Genomic DNA, 15,574 nt, shown 5'->3' on the forward strand with positions numbered 1-15,574 from the left:
TTAAACACGACTGCTCCAAGTGCGGGGGCCGTCATCCGGTCACACAATGTTTTTCACTTTCCAGCCCCTCCGAGCAATGGAGGGCCTCGAAAGGCAGAGGGACCCAGGGCGCTCCTGCGCCAAAGGGGACCTACTCCAGTTAGGGTAGAATTTATCTTGCCATGGCTTCACAGATACCCGGATGAGGCAGCTGCGTTGAAGTTAGCTGTAGGTTTTCAAGAGGGGTTCAGGGTCAGCTATCAAGGCCCGCGGGAGAGGCGCTGGGCAGACAACTTGCGGTCTGCGAAGGAACTACCTCAAGTGGTTAGGAAGAAGCTGGACAAGGAACTGTCATTAGGTAGAATTGCGGGCCCATTCTATGAGTGGCCAAGTCAGAATTTAATGATCTCCCCATTGGGAGTCGTGCCGAAGAAGGCCCCGGGTGAGTTCAGGTTGATTCATCACCTATCATGGCCGGAGGGCACATCGGTTAACGATTTCATTGCGGCAGAAGATACCAGAGTGGAGTATGCGTCGGTGGATGATGCTATTAAATTGGTCAGGGGGTGTGGCAATGGCGCAGAACTGGCAAAATGCGACATACAGTCTGCCTTCCGTTTGCTACCAATACACCCTGGGGACTTTGATTTGCTGGGGATGCAGTTTGAAGGGGCCATCTATGTGGACAGGGTTCTGCCCAAGGGTTGCGCAATTTCATGCGCTTTGTTCGAAGCATTTAGCACCTTCATGCAGTGGGTGTTTGTAAAAAGTAGTGGGCACTATGCGGTGACCCATTATTTGGATGATTTCCTGTTCGTAGGGAAAAAGAATTCAGGAGAATGCCAGAGGGCCCTGACAATCTTTCAGGAGACAGCACAACAGATGGGTGTGCCTTTGGCACCCGAAAAAACTGAAGGCCCCGCAGCGGTACTAACTTTTCTGGGTATTGAGTTGGACTCCAATACTATGACGGCCAGATTACCAGCACAGAAGGTAACGGAGATACTGGTTTTCTTGGGTCTTGTGAAAGAGGCACGAAAAATCGACTTGCGGACAGCCCAGAAGCTGTTGGGGTATCTCAATTTTGCTTGCAGGGTAGTTAGGGGGGGGAGGACTTTCTGTAGGCGATTGGGTTTGTCCATGTCAGGTGCAGTTTTGCCACACCACAGAATAAGAGTGTCGATGGGACTTAGAGAAGATGTAAGGGTGTGGGAAGCATTTTTGAAACAATTCAATGGGGTATCTATGTGGTTCTGTGAAGAAGAAACAGTGTGGCAGGTGCAGATATTTTCGGATGCGGCGGGAGCACATGGCTTTGGGATTTTCTGGGACGGCCGGTGGTGCGCGGAGGCGTGGCCAACATTATGGTTAAAACAGGGAAGAAGTATTGCCTTTTTGGAATTTTTTCCCCTCCTGGTGGCCATGGCGGTATGGGGACAGGAATTGGCAAACAGGACAGTTTTATTCAGAATCGACAATATGGCGGTCGTCGAGCTGGTGAACAGACAGAAGGCGAGGGATGTGAGGGTGTTGCGCTTGTTGCGCTGTTTTATGTTGCAATGTTTATCTCTGAATGTGATATTTAAAGCTGTACATATTCCAGGAGTTTTCAACGAGATTGCGGATTCCCTGTCTCGTTCACAGTGGCAGCGTTTCCGCAACCTGGCGCCAGGAGCAGAACAGAACAAGACACCGGTCCTGGCAGACATTTAGGAATGGGGGGCATGATCACAGGGCTGGTGGAGATGTCCTTAGCGGAATCTACTCGGCGAAGTTACCGGCTGGCTTGGTTGGATTTTCAGTTTTTTGAACGGTTTATAGGAAGTTTTTGGGGACAAAGCAAAAGACAACTAGAGCATCGGGCGTTGCGTTTTGTGCTGCATATGATTCAGAAAGGTCTGTCAGCAGCCACTATCGGGGGAAAATTGGCAGGGGTATCGTTTTATGGGAAATTGTTTTTTGATCACGACCCGGCAAGAAACGATCTGCTGGGAAGGATGCTGAAAGGTTGGGGCAGGATTAGATCGGTAGAGGGTAGAGCGGCCAGGGAGCCCATTGATTTTGATTTATTACTGGAGTTGTTACACGTACTGCCGGTATGTTGCGCAGACGATTACGAATTGGCACTTTTTCGACTATGCATGGTGTGGATGTTTTTTGGAGCTTTCCGAGTGTCAGAGTTGCTGGGGGTTGGCAGGGCGGTGGGGGTACGCTACAAGGATGTATGCGCGCACGGTGGCCGTTTACGGATTTGGCTTAGACGATCAAAAACCGATCAACTAGGCAGGGGTAAGTGGGTATGGTTAGAAAAAGGGGGCAACGCGTTGGCCTGCCCTGTTGCGGAATGGAGTAAGTGGCAATTTTCAGGCAGGTTGAACAAAGAAGCAGGGGTTTTCACACACAGGTCAGGCTCCAAGCTCACCAGTTTTCAGTTCCTGCGAGTATTAAGGATGGCTTTAGGACGTGTGGGCCGTCAGGCCATGGATTTTGGCACGCATTCATTCAGAATTGGGGCGGCCACGGCGGCAGCGCATTTGGGTTGGGACTGGGCAAAGATTAGGGCAATAGGCTGCTGGAGATCAAGGTGTTGTGAACGATACGTTAGACCCTGAGATGTGAGGAGGGATAGCTTCAAAGTTTTTGGTTGAGGGGGGGGGGGGTTTTGGATGTTCAAAAACACATTTTACAGTTATTTTTCCGTTGCAGGAGATGCGCTTGGTCCATCGCAGGGCAAGATGGTGACATGGCTGGTCGGCCATTCATTTGTACATTGGGCAGCGAAGTTCGCGGAGAAGCAGATATATGGTCGGGCTTTGGGACTATCCAGCAGACGGCACGAGGTGCTATGGTGGGGGAAGAGCGGAATGCGGTGGGGTAACCTGCTTCCTTTCATCACTACTAACTTATCGAACTGGGGATGTCCCGATTTGTTGATCATTCATTTGGGAGAGAATGATTTGGTAAAATTATCGGGACTCACGCTACTGCAGCACATGCAGAGGGACTTGGAGATTCTCAAGAAAAAACTGCATGGTACATGCTTGGTTTGGACAGAGCTTGTTCCACGTAGAGTGTGTAGAGGGGCAGTAAAGTACGGAGCCATGGAACGGGCTCGAAGGAAACTTAACAGAGCAATGAGAGTGTTCTGCTGGGCTCAGGGGATAAAGATACTAAAGCATGAAAATATTACGGAGCAGGAGGCAGCTTTATTCAGAGATGATGGGGTCCACTTGTCCACACTAGGGAATGCGTATTATTTGACAGATCTGAGACTGCTGGTTGAGGAGTTGTGGGGAGAGAATTTGTGGATTACAAACAAGAAATGAGTAGCGCGGGGTGCAGTAGCGTGTCTGGGGGGGGGTGGGGCAGCACAACGCCAAGTGGGTTGGTGCTGGTTGGCAGTAGATGGGGGAGGGTGGTGAGCCAGATGCGGGCTTGGCCACCCTTCCAGGGAATAAACAAGGAGGTGAAGGCTCTGAGTGGGGGTACGCACGAACCAAATGGGGCATGAAAGGAAAAGGGGAGTGCGTAGGGGAATGGAAACGAAATAAGGGTTTGAAGGGGAAGGATGAGCGAGGCAGATGTTAAAGGGAGGGCGTTAATAAAGTTACGGTTTACGTTATAAAAGTTAAGGTTATTTTGCTTATGCAACCCTGTCCTAATAAATGACCTTTTACACTAAAAAGACAGCTGTCACTGAGTTATTTCCCGATGAGGGGGCCCGCGGGAAGCATAGAGCAACGCTCTAGTCTTCCCCGCGGGACGGTTCGGGAAAAGGAAGTGACGGCGGGACAGGGGATTGGGAGTAAGGTAAGTGGGGGTGGGTCTTAGGGGTGGGAATAAAAAGGGTTGGGGGTGGAGGGACCGGCCTCTTTCCGCGCGGACCCATCGTGCGGATAGTTTGGCCTCCCACCCACCCGGCAATTGGAAGAAGAGTTTTGAAGGATGGAAGTTAGAGGTAGGGCAAAAAAGGGGGGAGGTTTACTTGTCAGTTAGGGCAGGTTGCAGCAGAGAGCGAGCAGTAGATGGGGGAGGGTGGTGAGCCAGATGCGGGCTTGGCCACCCTTCCAGGGAATAAACAAGCAGGTGAAGGCTCTGAGTGGGGGTACGCACGAACCAAATGGGGCATGAAAGGAAAAGGGGAGTGTGTAGGGGAATGGAAACGAAATAAGGGTTTGAAGGGGAAGGATGAGCGAGGCAGATGTTAAAGGGAGGGCGTTAATAAAGTTACGGTTTACGTTATAAAAGTTAAGGTTATTTTGCTTATGCAACCCTGTCCTAATAAATGACCTTTTACACTAAAAAGACAGCTGTCACTGAGTTATTTCCCGAATACGCCTTCTGGCCACTCCTCATTGGCACTGGACAGTGTCATTCCCTCAGCTCCTCCTCTCCTCTGGTCCTTTCTTTTTAAATTCATGAACAAGCACTATCACAGAGAGCCAGAATAGCACTGAGCAGATCTGCTCCGTAAATCTGTCCAGAGAGCGCTGTGTTTTATCATCATGACGCTACTCCCACTTGTGCTTTATTCAAAGGGGCAGCACTATCATTTTCATTTTGCACAAAGCAAAGCTTATTTCTCCTGCTCAGAGTACTGAGGCTTTGAGTGCTTAAAAAAAAAACAACCATGGCTGGTTAACCAAGTGTTTCTCTGCATCAGGGTCTGGACCTCAATATTGTCTCTCTCCATTTACAGGCCACAAGTTTCTTTGGATCGGTAAATGTGATCCGAGCACGGCCCCACGTTATGAATCAGCGGTTCTTTACACTGCGGTGGCAGAACCCACCCCATTCTCCCTCCCTGGTTCCAACCCCCACCGTTTTTCCCATTTACCATCGATTGATGTGAACATGACCTGGACCCCCCACCTCCCGCGTTTACGAATTACAGAGTCCTTTGCATGGGGGTCTAAACAAGATATGGGGGTCTAAACTTTGCATGGGGGTCCTCCCATTGTAGGCCATACGTTCCCTTACATGGGTGGCTGTCGATCTTATACTCCCGCCTTCGTTATCAGCCACAAGTTCCTTTGTAACCCGATTCAACGCCCCCTACACACACATCACACATGCTTTCTCTTTAAAAGCCATATGTTCCTTTGGTGGACCTGCACTCAAACGCGCCCCCCCCCCCCCCACCCCACCTCCGTCCATAAACTGGCCCTGCTTCTAGCAGCAGGAGACCCTTTAATACGGGCAGCTGTTTTTGCAGATGGGCACAAGTTTGTTCCTCTGTCGGTTCCTTCCTGTTTTTGACTTTACTGTGCGTACTTTTGCATAAAACAAAGCGGCTTGTTCACGTAGACGCTGTTCTTCTGTGCAGACTCTAAATGCCGGCTTGTGTGTTTTTACCCAGTTGTATTTCTTGGCAGTGTAGAGTGCAGGCATCAGAAGGCGTCTGGGAGATGTCTGCACACTGTGCCTGTGTGTGCGGGAAGTTAATGCCTGTTTGTCATCCTTTCTGCAGAATGAGCGGGGCCCTGAGTTAGGGGGTGTCTTCACTTCTTCCGATAGAGCCTTGAGAGGGTGGAGGAAAACATGGTGGCACAAAATCCCATCTTGTTTGTGATTATGCTCACTAATTCGAATTTGTGAAGATCATTTTATTCAGCCTCATATTTTTCTTTTCTACTATATATCCACTGATGTGCAACCTCAGCATCTGTATTGTATTTTCCGGATAGATAAGTTAGTGGAGCTCTAAGAAAGTGTTTTGTCGCCAGTACTGCGTTCCACCGACTCAGTCCCTTATGATTGTGTGCAGCACTTGAACCTGCAGTCTCATCCGTTTAGGAATATGTTATGATGACTTTTGCAGTTATTTCACACAATGCAAAAACATCTACATGTCTGTATTGAACATTTGGATTCCCATAGGCCACTGAATTTCTGAATGAGAAAACCTTACACACACTTCTGGCATGCAGGTATCTAGGGCGATAAAAATTACCTTCAGATTAAATATAATTACATTACTCAACTGGGCGGGCATCGTAGGTAAAATTAAAAATTACAAGTTGGAGATGCCCTTGATTTCAGTGACTCATCGCAAAACACAGTGACTGTTTCAGACACGAAGCACTTTCAAAAAGCTTTTTAATAGCCCCTAGTGCTAAAAAAAAAAAAAAAAAAGCATTGGCAAAAACAATAGGTTTCGCTTATAGTTGGTATCATGACGCTTGTTTTAAACATTTAAGTTATATTGCACAACAGCTCAACTGCTCTGCAATATGTAAAAAACATTTTCAAAGTCAAGCGAATTCACATAGGCGAAACCTATTGGATTTGCTAATGCTTGTGTATATTTGGCATGTTTTGGTGTTTACTGGAAGCTGGGAAGGTAGTGTGTTATTGTATGTGGTTGTAACTAATTTACAATTATTAACTTTAAATTAGATTAGACCCATTCAGGGGGGCACAGGGAAAGCAATTGGTTCAAGACCACAGCTGTAGTGACTGGGTAATATGTTTCTAGTGCCCTGGTGTTTATCCTAATATGGCTCTGAAAACTGGGCCAAGAAGTAAAAAGTGAAGTGCTTCAATCACAGCAAGATAAAACACTACACTCATACATGCTGGTCCTCACAAAGCTGTCCACAACAGTTGCTACTGTGGCTATCTACCCAGAAATCAAGAGACTAAATGAAAGCTCTGGTGTTGACTCGCTATGCGTTCAAATGATCAGCTCCATTGGAGTCTGTGACCCATATGTCAGTCCTTATTTCCATTGCTAGATAATTCTCTTTAATCAGGATCATTATTAAAGTATGGATTCCACATAAATCTATAGTAAAACTCACTGTTAATGTTCACTTCAGGCAGTGGTTTTAACTGCAAAGTCTGGTGCTTCCTAGGCTAAAGTATCAGCATGCAGACAAAAGCTGCACCCACAAGCAGACGAAAAGGATGCTGCAGCTCAGACAGTTAGCCCTGCCTCCTTCTCTTTAATCAGAGTTACAGTCAGTAGCAGTGGCTCTGGGGAAGTCAAAACCAATCAGGCAGGCACTGGCTCTTCTGGAGGTTGGCTTCCAATCTCGGTTGATGGAGCCTCTTCACAGTCTCAATGCGGAGAAAGTAGAGTTAACAGAAGTCTGCTGTCCTCCAGTTTTGGCGATTGCTGTAGTGGGCACATTGGGAGGCTCAGTAGGCGGGTTCGGTTCAACTTGCTTAAATGAAGAAAAACTAGGGGAGGTCAAGAGAGCATCGGGAAAACGGAGGCCAGCTTCATTTATTCTCTAGCATGCAGCCCATTACAGTGGTGGCTGGTGACATTTGAAAGAGGTGTGGTGTAAAAGTTGAGTATGACTTTCATGTAGCGAGTGAAGCAAGCAAGCTAACTGGACAAACATGGGATTCAAGGTGAGTCCTCCTCCCAAGAATTAATTGAAAAAAGATTGACAAATGATGAATTTGAAAGCAAGTTAATTTAGTGAGAAAGCAAGGTTTGTAAGCAGTGGGAACATATAGGCCCTCATTATGACTTTGGTAGTCTTTTTAAAAGACCACCAAAGCCTCGGGTGCCAGAAGACCGCCAGTGCTGGTGGTCTTCCGCCAACCATATTATGAGTACTGCAGGATTTCTGCACACTTATGGTGAAAATCCTGCATTAGTCATGCTGGCGGACTGAGGCACATGGGAGGTTCCACCACCGGCACTGCCCCACCAAAAGGTCTCCACCAGGCGTATTACGACCTGTAATACAGCCTGGAGGTGTCCTGATGGCGGGGCGCTGCCGGTGGTGGAATCTCCTGTTCCCATTCCCTGCCGGATGACCTCTTTGTCAGACAAGGTAAGTCAGGTGTCTGACACGGGAGGGGTTTGGGAGTGTGGGGGGTGCTGTGTATGCATGTGGGTATGCGTGTGGTTATGGGCATGTGTATGCGTGGTTGAATGCGTGTATGAATGTTGAAACTGATGCAGGTTTGGATGCATGTGAGCGAATGCGTGTGTTAGTTTTGGTGAATGTGTGTATGCAGGGAGCTTGTGGGTGTCTGTGTGCGTGTTCATGTATGCGGGGATGGGGAGAGGGGGTGATGGGCGCTGTACCTGAACCAGGGGGTGGGAGGTTTTGCTATGGAAGGGGGGATTGTGCTTGCTGGTGGGGGTGGGGGTGGGGGAGTCGTCTGCTGGTGACAGGGAAGAAATTCCCTGTCATCGGTATCCTTTCCATCAGGGTTTCATGGCGGTACCCTGGTAGAAATCCGGCTCATAATACCGCTGGCGGTCTTCATTGGACCACAGGGTCGGAGATGCTCATCTCGGCCCGTCTGTGGTGATACCTCTACTGTGGCCCTGGCGGTCAGGATACCGCCAGGATCATAATGATGGCCATAGTCTTGAAGTACTAAACACATTAAAAACTGCCCCATATCTTACTGCATTAATACGTTCAACAGTTACTTTAATGTGCAAATTGTACAGTGCAACAACTTCAGGCCCTTTAAAGTGTGTGCTTGCTCAGTGTCTTGCACTGCATGCAGCACCATCTTTTGGAAGAAATGCTCTAGACAGGCATCAGGAAGCACCCACAGCTGCTGGCTGCAATTAATCATACAGAAATTTGTGCAGACAAATCTTTAAGTGGGACGAAAAAGTGGGGGCTCTCTAAAAGGGAATGTGTAAAATAAATTTCTGTAATTACCATAGTGTGCCACTCTGCCTGTATTTTGGTTTCTCTCGGAGATTTTATTGCATCAAGAAACATAACACAACAACTGACATACACCTAAAACCTGTTAGTACTATTGGCTTTGTCAATGGTTGTTAGCTGTATAAGATAAATGAGTAACAACAATGATTGGTTATTAAGATTGGAAATGTTCCAATTCTGAAATTGTGAGACTCTGAATTAAATATTATTGAGGCCTATGGAAAGAGTGTGCCCTTCAGTTATGTGTGCTTTACTTTAGATATGTATGCACTTTTTCTCTTCACATCTCATCCATCTGCACATTCTCCACCTCCTCTCTTTCCTCTTCAGGTCCCTCTTTTCTATCTCCCCTGATTTCACTCCCTCACATCTCCCTCATTTTCTCAACTGAAACATACACTGCACTCATTCACATTTAAGCACTTTATTTCATTCTGCTTTTGCTTTTTAAATATTTTGACCTCTATGCCCCCCTCCACACACATTTACACTGAATTTCATTTGCACCTGGTATACATGACGATTGTTCTGTGTGCTCTGCAGAGACCTACCCACTGTCAGGCACTTTGTTTTGCCTTCAGCCTCAGCACCAGAGCTCTCAGTTGAAGCTCCTTATAAAAACCTATCACGAGTAAATGTATGTACTATGTGAGAGTAGTACAATGCACAAAAACACAGCATGATGAAACAGCTAACTCTCTTGAGGAATGCAATATTAAGTAAAACATGTAAAAGAAGATGAACTAAATGGAAGACACACATTACACACATTTTAACATTCATTGTCCACATATCATTCCATGTTTGTGGCATTAATGTTAAGGGCATGAAGATAGGGCCAGCTTTAACACCATACACCAGATAACTGCCTTTACTGTAAGCACCTAGTTCTCCCCTTGCGCTTGACTTGGATATTTGGATTCATTTCACAAGGGAGCAAGAGCTAGGCTAATTGTTTGGAACAGTTTCACAAGTGACAAATACCGCAGCTCCACTTCTAAAGGAGTCAGCGATCTGCAGACAGGGCACAGATTAATTTGGTGACTTTTTGTGGTTCACCCTGTACAGGATTGTGGCTGTTGCTTGACGAGGGCTCACACCCCAGTCATCCAACAGCCCAAGTTCTCAAACCATACGGTGGAATTACAGTGTGCAATACAAAGTAGCAACTTTGGAGCATCCACAAAGTCTTATGGTATACTTATTCCAGCACATAATTTCCAAATAGATGTCGAAATGCATCAGAAGATGAGGAAATTAGACAACTTACAAGATGTCCTTAGAGGAGTGTGGTATGCCTGTGGAAAATTATAATTTTTGAGAAATTGTCTCAAAACGGATGCATTTTCCTAACACTATGTGTTATAAATTCATTGTATGCATCATAAAACCAAAGGTTTGACCTAAACGTAGTCGCCACTGTGATATGCTAGAACGATACATTATAGAAAGTACCATTCTAATATGGCTGCCTCCTCTATCTAGTTAGCTAATGCTTGTACAATAACAGCTCCCTGCTTCAACTATCATAGATTGGTATACTCTATAGTGTACCTTTGTTGTAGTATGCCAAGATAGTCATCACAGTGTTACTAAATGTGGGGGTCATCTTGGAACAGTACGAAATGACATACTACTGACAGCTGTCTACCTCTATTGTCCTGGTCATCTATGCACAGACTCTTCCCAGGTTCCTTGGAAGAAAGGCCTTTTCTTTCCTAGATCGCGCAGAACTTAAAATTGAATACTTTTGTAAAACTGTCCCAGAGAGCTGTCCTAGAGACCTTTACTGAAAAAAACTCTAGGTGGATTCACCGTTTCTGCAGCTTAGTAAAATCTCAATTGTTTATTGCTCGTGTTCGATGCTTTAACAAATTAAACTACTTAGCCTTGCTAATTCTTGTTCTTATGAATCAAGTTAATTGTAAAATACGTATTTGACCATGGAGAATCCTGAGCGATGAATAACATTTGATAAGCACGACTCAAACCAGTTTTGAAACATTCTTGAGGTTTGGGTAATAAAAGTGGCGAACACATATGTGTATGTACTTATTTCTAACTAAGTAAAAACTACAAATATGCAGCAAATTCATCTTACTCTGTTATTTTTCAGTGTGAAAAATATTATTTAAATTGTTCTGAAGCAAATCCCATCAATCGCATGCGATAACGGTGAAAAATAACATTTGCGCCATTTGTCCACCAAAGTTACGTTTACAAAAGGGCACGTGGGTGGGTGAGTGGGTAAAAGGATGAATGGATGGATGGGACTAAGTAGATGGATGGTTAAATGAGTAAAAAGATGGGTTTAAGGCTGTATTAGTGAAAGAATGGATAGATAAGTGAAATCATGAATGGATGAGTGCAATGGAGGGGGATAGATGGATGAATGGATAAGTGAAAGAATGAATGGTGAATGAAAGGGATGATGGATGATGAGAGAAAGGATAGATGGACAAGTAAGTGAAAATATGGATGGCTTAGTGAAAGATTGATTGGTGCAACGGACGGAATTATTGAGGGACACAGTGAAAGGGTAGATAGATGGATGAGCGAAAGGATGGATGGATGAGTGCAAGGATAGATGCTGGGACATTGTGAACCTCCAATTTTAGCAGCTACAGTAGGGATATAGTTCTTGATAGGCCTCTTCTGTCTGCAACCAGGCAGACAAAGGCTTGTAACTAATGTGAAAGAGTGGGTGGATGGGTGAATGAAAGGATGGATGGTTGTGTGAGTGAAAGTGTGGATGGTAGATGGATGGATGCATGAATGAACTGATGGATGTAAGGATCGATGAGTGATAAAATGGATGGATGAGTGAGATGGATGGATGGATGTGTGAGTGAAAATGTGGATGGGTGAGTGAAAGGATGGATGCGTAGGTGGATGGATGAATAAGTCATAGGGTGAATGTAAGGATGGATGAGTGAAATAATAGTTGAATGAAGGAAAAGGAGGGTGGATGGATTGATGAAAAGGCAGATGGATCAACAAATGAAAGAATGGATGATTAGTGAAAGGGGATGAATGAATGAAAGGGTGACTGGACAGATGAGTGAAAGGGTGAATGGATAGATGGTGAAAGGATGGATAGATGAGTGAGTTAAAGCATGGATGGGTGAGTGAAAGGATGGAAGGGTGAGTGAAAGGGAGGTGGATATAGGGATGGAGTGAAAGGGTGGGTGGATGGGCAGAGTGAAACGGTGGATGAATGGATGAGTGAAAGGGAAGATGAGTGAAAGAATTAATGGATGTCTGAAAGGGAGAGTGGATGGATTGTTAAATGGGTGGATGGATGGATGAATGAATGGAAGATAGATTGATGGGTGGATGCTAGATGGATGAATGAAAGACTGAGTGGATGAATGAAACGGAGGGGGAACAGGTGGATGGCTGAGTAAAAGCATGGATGTGTGAGTGAGTAAAAAGATGGATGGATGTATGGACGGGTACGTGAGTGACATGGTAGCTGGGTAGATAGATGGTTAAATTAGTAAAGGATGTTTGTAAGGGTGGATGAGTACAATGGAGGGTGAAAGGATGGATGGATGGATGGATGAAAAGGTGGATGGATGGACAGTGAAAGATTCGATGGGTGAATGAAAGAGATTGTGGATGGATGGAGAGATTAATGAAAGGATGTCAGGATAGACGAGTGAAAGGGTGGATGGATGATGAGAGGAATAATGGATGGATGAGTGAGTGAACGTACACATGGCTTAGTGAAAGGGTGCATGGATGGGTTCAGTGAAAGGAATTATTGATGGAAACAGTAAAAGTGTGCATGGATCGATGAGCAAATGGACAGATGAGTGAAAGAATGAATGGATGACTGAAAGGAAGGGCGGATGCATGGTTAGAAGGGTGGATGGATAAAGGAAAGTAGAATGGATTAGTGAAAGGAAGGGTTAATGGATAGACGGCTGAGTAAAAGCATGGATGGATGAGTGAGTGAAGGGACAGATGAATGAGTGAAAAGGTAAATGGATGGATGAGTGGATGGATGGATGGAAGGGTGGGTGGATGAGTGAAAGGGCAGATGGTTGAGTGAATGAGTGGATGGATGGATAAGTCAAAGGGAGGATGGATGGTGGATGGATGGAGTGAAAGGGTGTATGGATGGATGAGCAAAGGGATGGAGGGATAAATGACTGAAAGGATAGATGGATGAGTGAAAAGGTAGATGGAGAGATGAATGACTTAAAGGATAAATAGATAGAAAGATAGATAGATAGATAGATAGATAGATAGATAGATAGATAGATAGATAGATAGATAGATAGATAGATAGATAGATAGAATGGACGACAGAATGTAAACGTGAACAGGAAAATATCAGCAGCTGGATGAAAGGATAGATGCCTGGACGGAAGAGACAACAGAGCTCTTCTGGCGAGGGTTGTGATGACCTGCTTTGTTTGCTTGGTGCCATTCGAGCTTTGATTCAAAGTGGGGGTATATTAATTTTTTGTCCGCTCCCTTGGTTACCTGGCCCCTGAAATCAATGAACCCATCACTGCTGTATGGAATGAGTGATGCTTCTGTGAAGAGAGTTCTTTCCCTTAGTCTCAATCCTTATCCTGTACACGTCTGGTGTGCTCTTCCTCTTCCAGGTGCACTCTGAAAGGACGAAAAAGTGCACAGAACCTTTCTCCATCAGCGCAGAGCACAGAACCGGAGTATGATACCGACTGCTGCCTTTTGATTGTTTCACACACCCGTCCCATACTAGCTCTCACCTGACCCCCTATAAGGAGGTAATAATATCCATGCTTCTTCTTTAGAGGGTACAAGGCGAAAGGAACATTACATTTGAGGGATCGTCTCACTAAGGGAGTCAAAGTTGCAAAGATTTTTCACTACAAACGTTGTGAAGTTCTTCAAATGATTACTAGGATGTTGAGGACAATCCCTTGAAATGTGTGGTTTAAAAAACTTATCCCTGCGGATGTCCACTTTGAGTGAGAGGTCTTATGAGAAAAGTCTTTCTGAAACAAACTTTTCTTGCAAGAATTTTCTCCTGAAAGCGACCATTTGTTAAGATGACAAATCTCTACAGACTTTGCAAAGACTGAAGCAAAAGTTTTTTCAGCAAAATGTAAGTATTTGCGATTTACCTTCCTCGAGTAGGTTACTACGCATATGTGAATATTAGGAACTTACGAATTTGTGGATTACTTCGGTTTTTATCATTGTAGTTCCCCTGACTATCACCAGATCCAAGTACAAAAGTGATTCAGTTTACTTTGTGTACTCTACGAGTCAGTAACAGAGGAAAATCATTAGAACACTTTTAGAACAGACACAAATCTGTACCCGCACAACACAAATGAAAAGAAATTCTAAATATACTTAGCCCTTGAGTAAAGTTATATAAAATTTGAATTCCTTTGTTTACCTCTATAAAAAGCTCTAATGCCGTCGGAGCCTGGTTCGTGTTTACAAAACTACAGCTAAATAATACTTTAACAAATAAACAAATAAGTTAGACACTATTATAACCCGCTGCATTTGTCATGTATTACAAGGTCTGCAGACATGCAGTAATTTGAAAAAATGAAAAATAATTGGAAGTGGAGATTTTACCTGAGTGATCTTTTAGTGATGATCCTCGAAGTTTCGAAGGTTGTTGGCACCACCGTGAACTGTATGAATGCGTGGCACAATATACCATACTGGTGTTGAAAATCAAGTTTCCTAGGTGGAGCGATCTCGGTCATAAGTGGCTTGGTTTGTGCGCGACTGGCACCCATCCAGATGTTGTTCTTATTTGTTCTTATTTTACAAGAAACATAATTTTCATTTCACAGAACTCCATCCGCTGTGACTGATTGGCCTGGCACGTCACACTAGCCACCACCCTAGACCTCATATAGAAGAAAGCAGAACAAAGTTAATTTAAAAATAGGCTTAAAATGTATTCAGTGCCAAATTTCCCATTACACTTGCGTAATTTTGCAGTATTCTAATTAGGAAATTATATCAGGACACCATTTAACATGGGAGCCGGGCCAGCTTTAGCGCTGGTAGCACCTGGTGGGACAACCTTTTTTGACCGCTCCCCCCACCCCCCCTAATGACCTCCTCGGAATTCCTGACTACCACCCGGCAAAAGAGTCCCTCATCCCTCTATAGCGCCTCTCTCCCTTGCATTTATATATTTAGTTTGTTTCAAAGTGTTGGTGAAGGCTGGCTTTACTAATCCACTCAGCAATGCACATAAATAAATACAGGTCTGTTCTTTGCAGCAGGATATTATACCTCTGCTCTACTTTATGGCAAGTCCTAACTGCCAGTAGACAAAGTTCTGATTTTTCTCTGTAGCAGGGACATTTATCAGAAGAGTTACCTTGCCATATTTATTGCTGCCTGAAAGCTGGACGCACAAGGAACTCGGCAGCAGTGCTTTTGAATCGTGAGTTATTGCTAAACACAGGGTCTCTCACCCCTCCCTGAGGTCAGTGCCCTCCCTCCAGGTCAGGGCCCAGTGCAGCCACACCAGTCACACCACTCTGAGCTGGTCTTGCATGGGAGACAAGCTAAAGCACACGTCTTACAACTTGCAAGAGACCTATGTCCGCTTATCAGTCTGCTTGCTGGAATCTCGAGTTGCACATGGACAATGGGGCTAATTTCGCATCCGCCACTTCGCCGGCGCCGCTCAAAGTGCAATTTGCATAATAGTAATTTTCTATCATTTTCCTGACATTTTGTTTAATTTCAGGAAAATACATTTTAGCGTTTATAACGGATACGCTCCAACCGCAAGCCGGCTGCAGGCTTTGTGGGGGTGCAGTTGACATTGCTATATATGGCTCTCACTGAGGGCCACAAGCAGGAATACCAAGTTCTAACTCTGCTAATTCACTGTTGAGATGTAGCAACACTTCGAAAACAAAGTTGTTTCCCGCTTTTGCTAGATTATAAATGAATTC

This window comes from Pleurodeles waltl, chromosome 3_1 (genome assembly GCF_031143425.1).
Source record: "Pleurodeles waltl isolate 20211129_DDA chromosome 3_1, aPleWal1.hap1.20221129, whole genome shotgun sequence".
NCBI classification, from domain to species: domain Eukaryota; kingdom Metazoa; phylum Chordata; class Amphibia; order Caudata; family Salamandridae; genus Pleurodeles; species Pleurodeles waltl.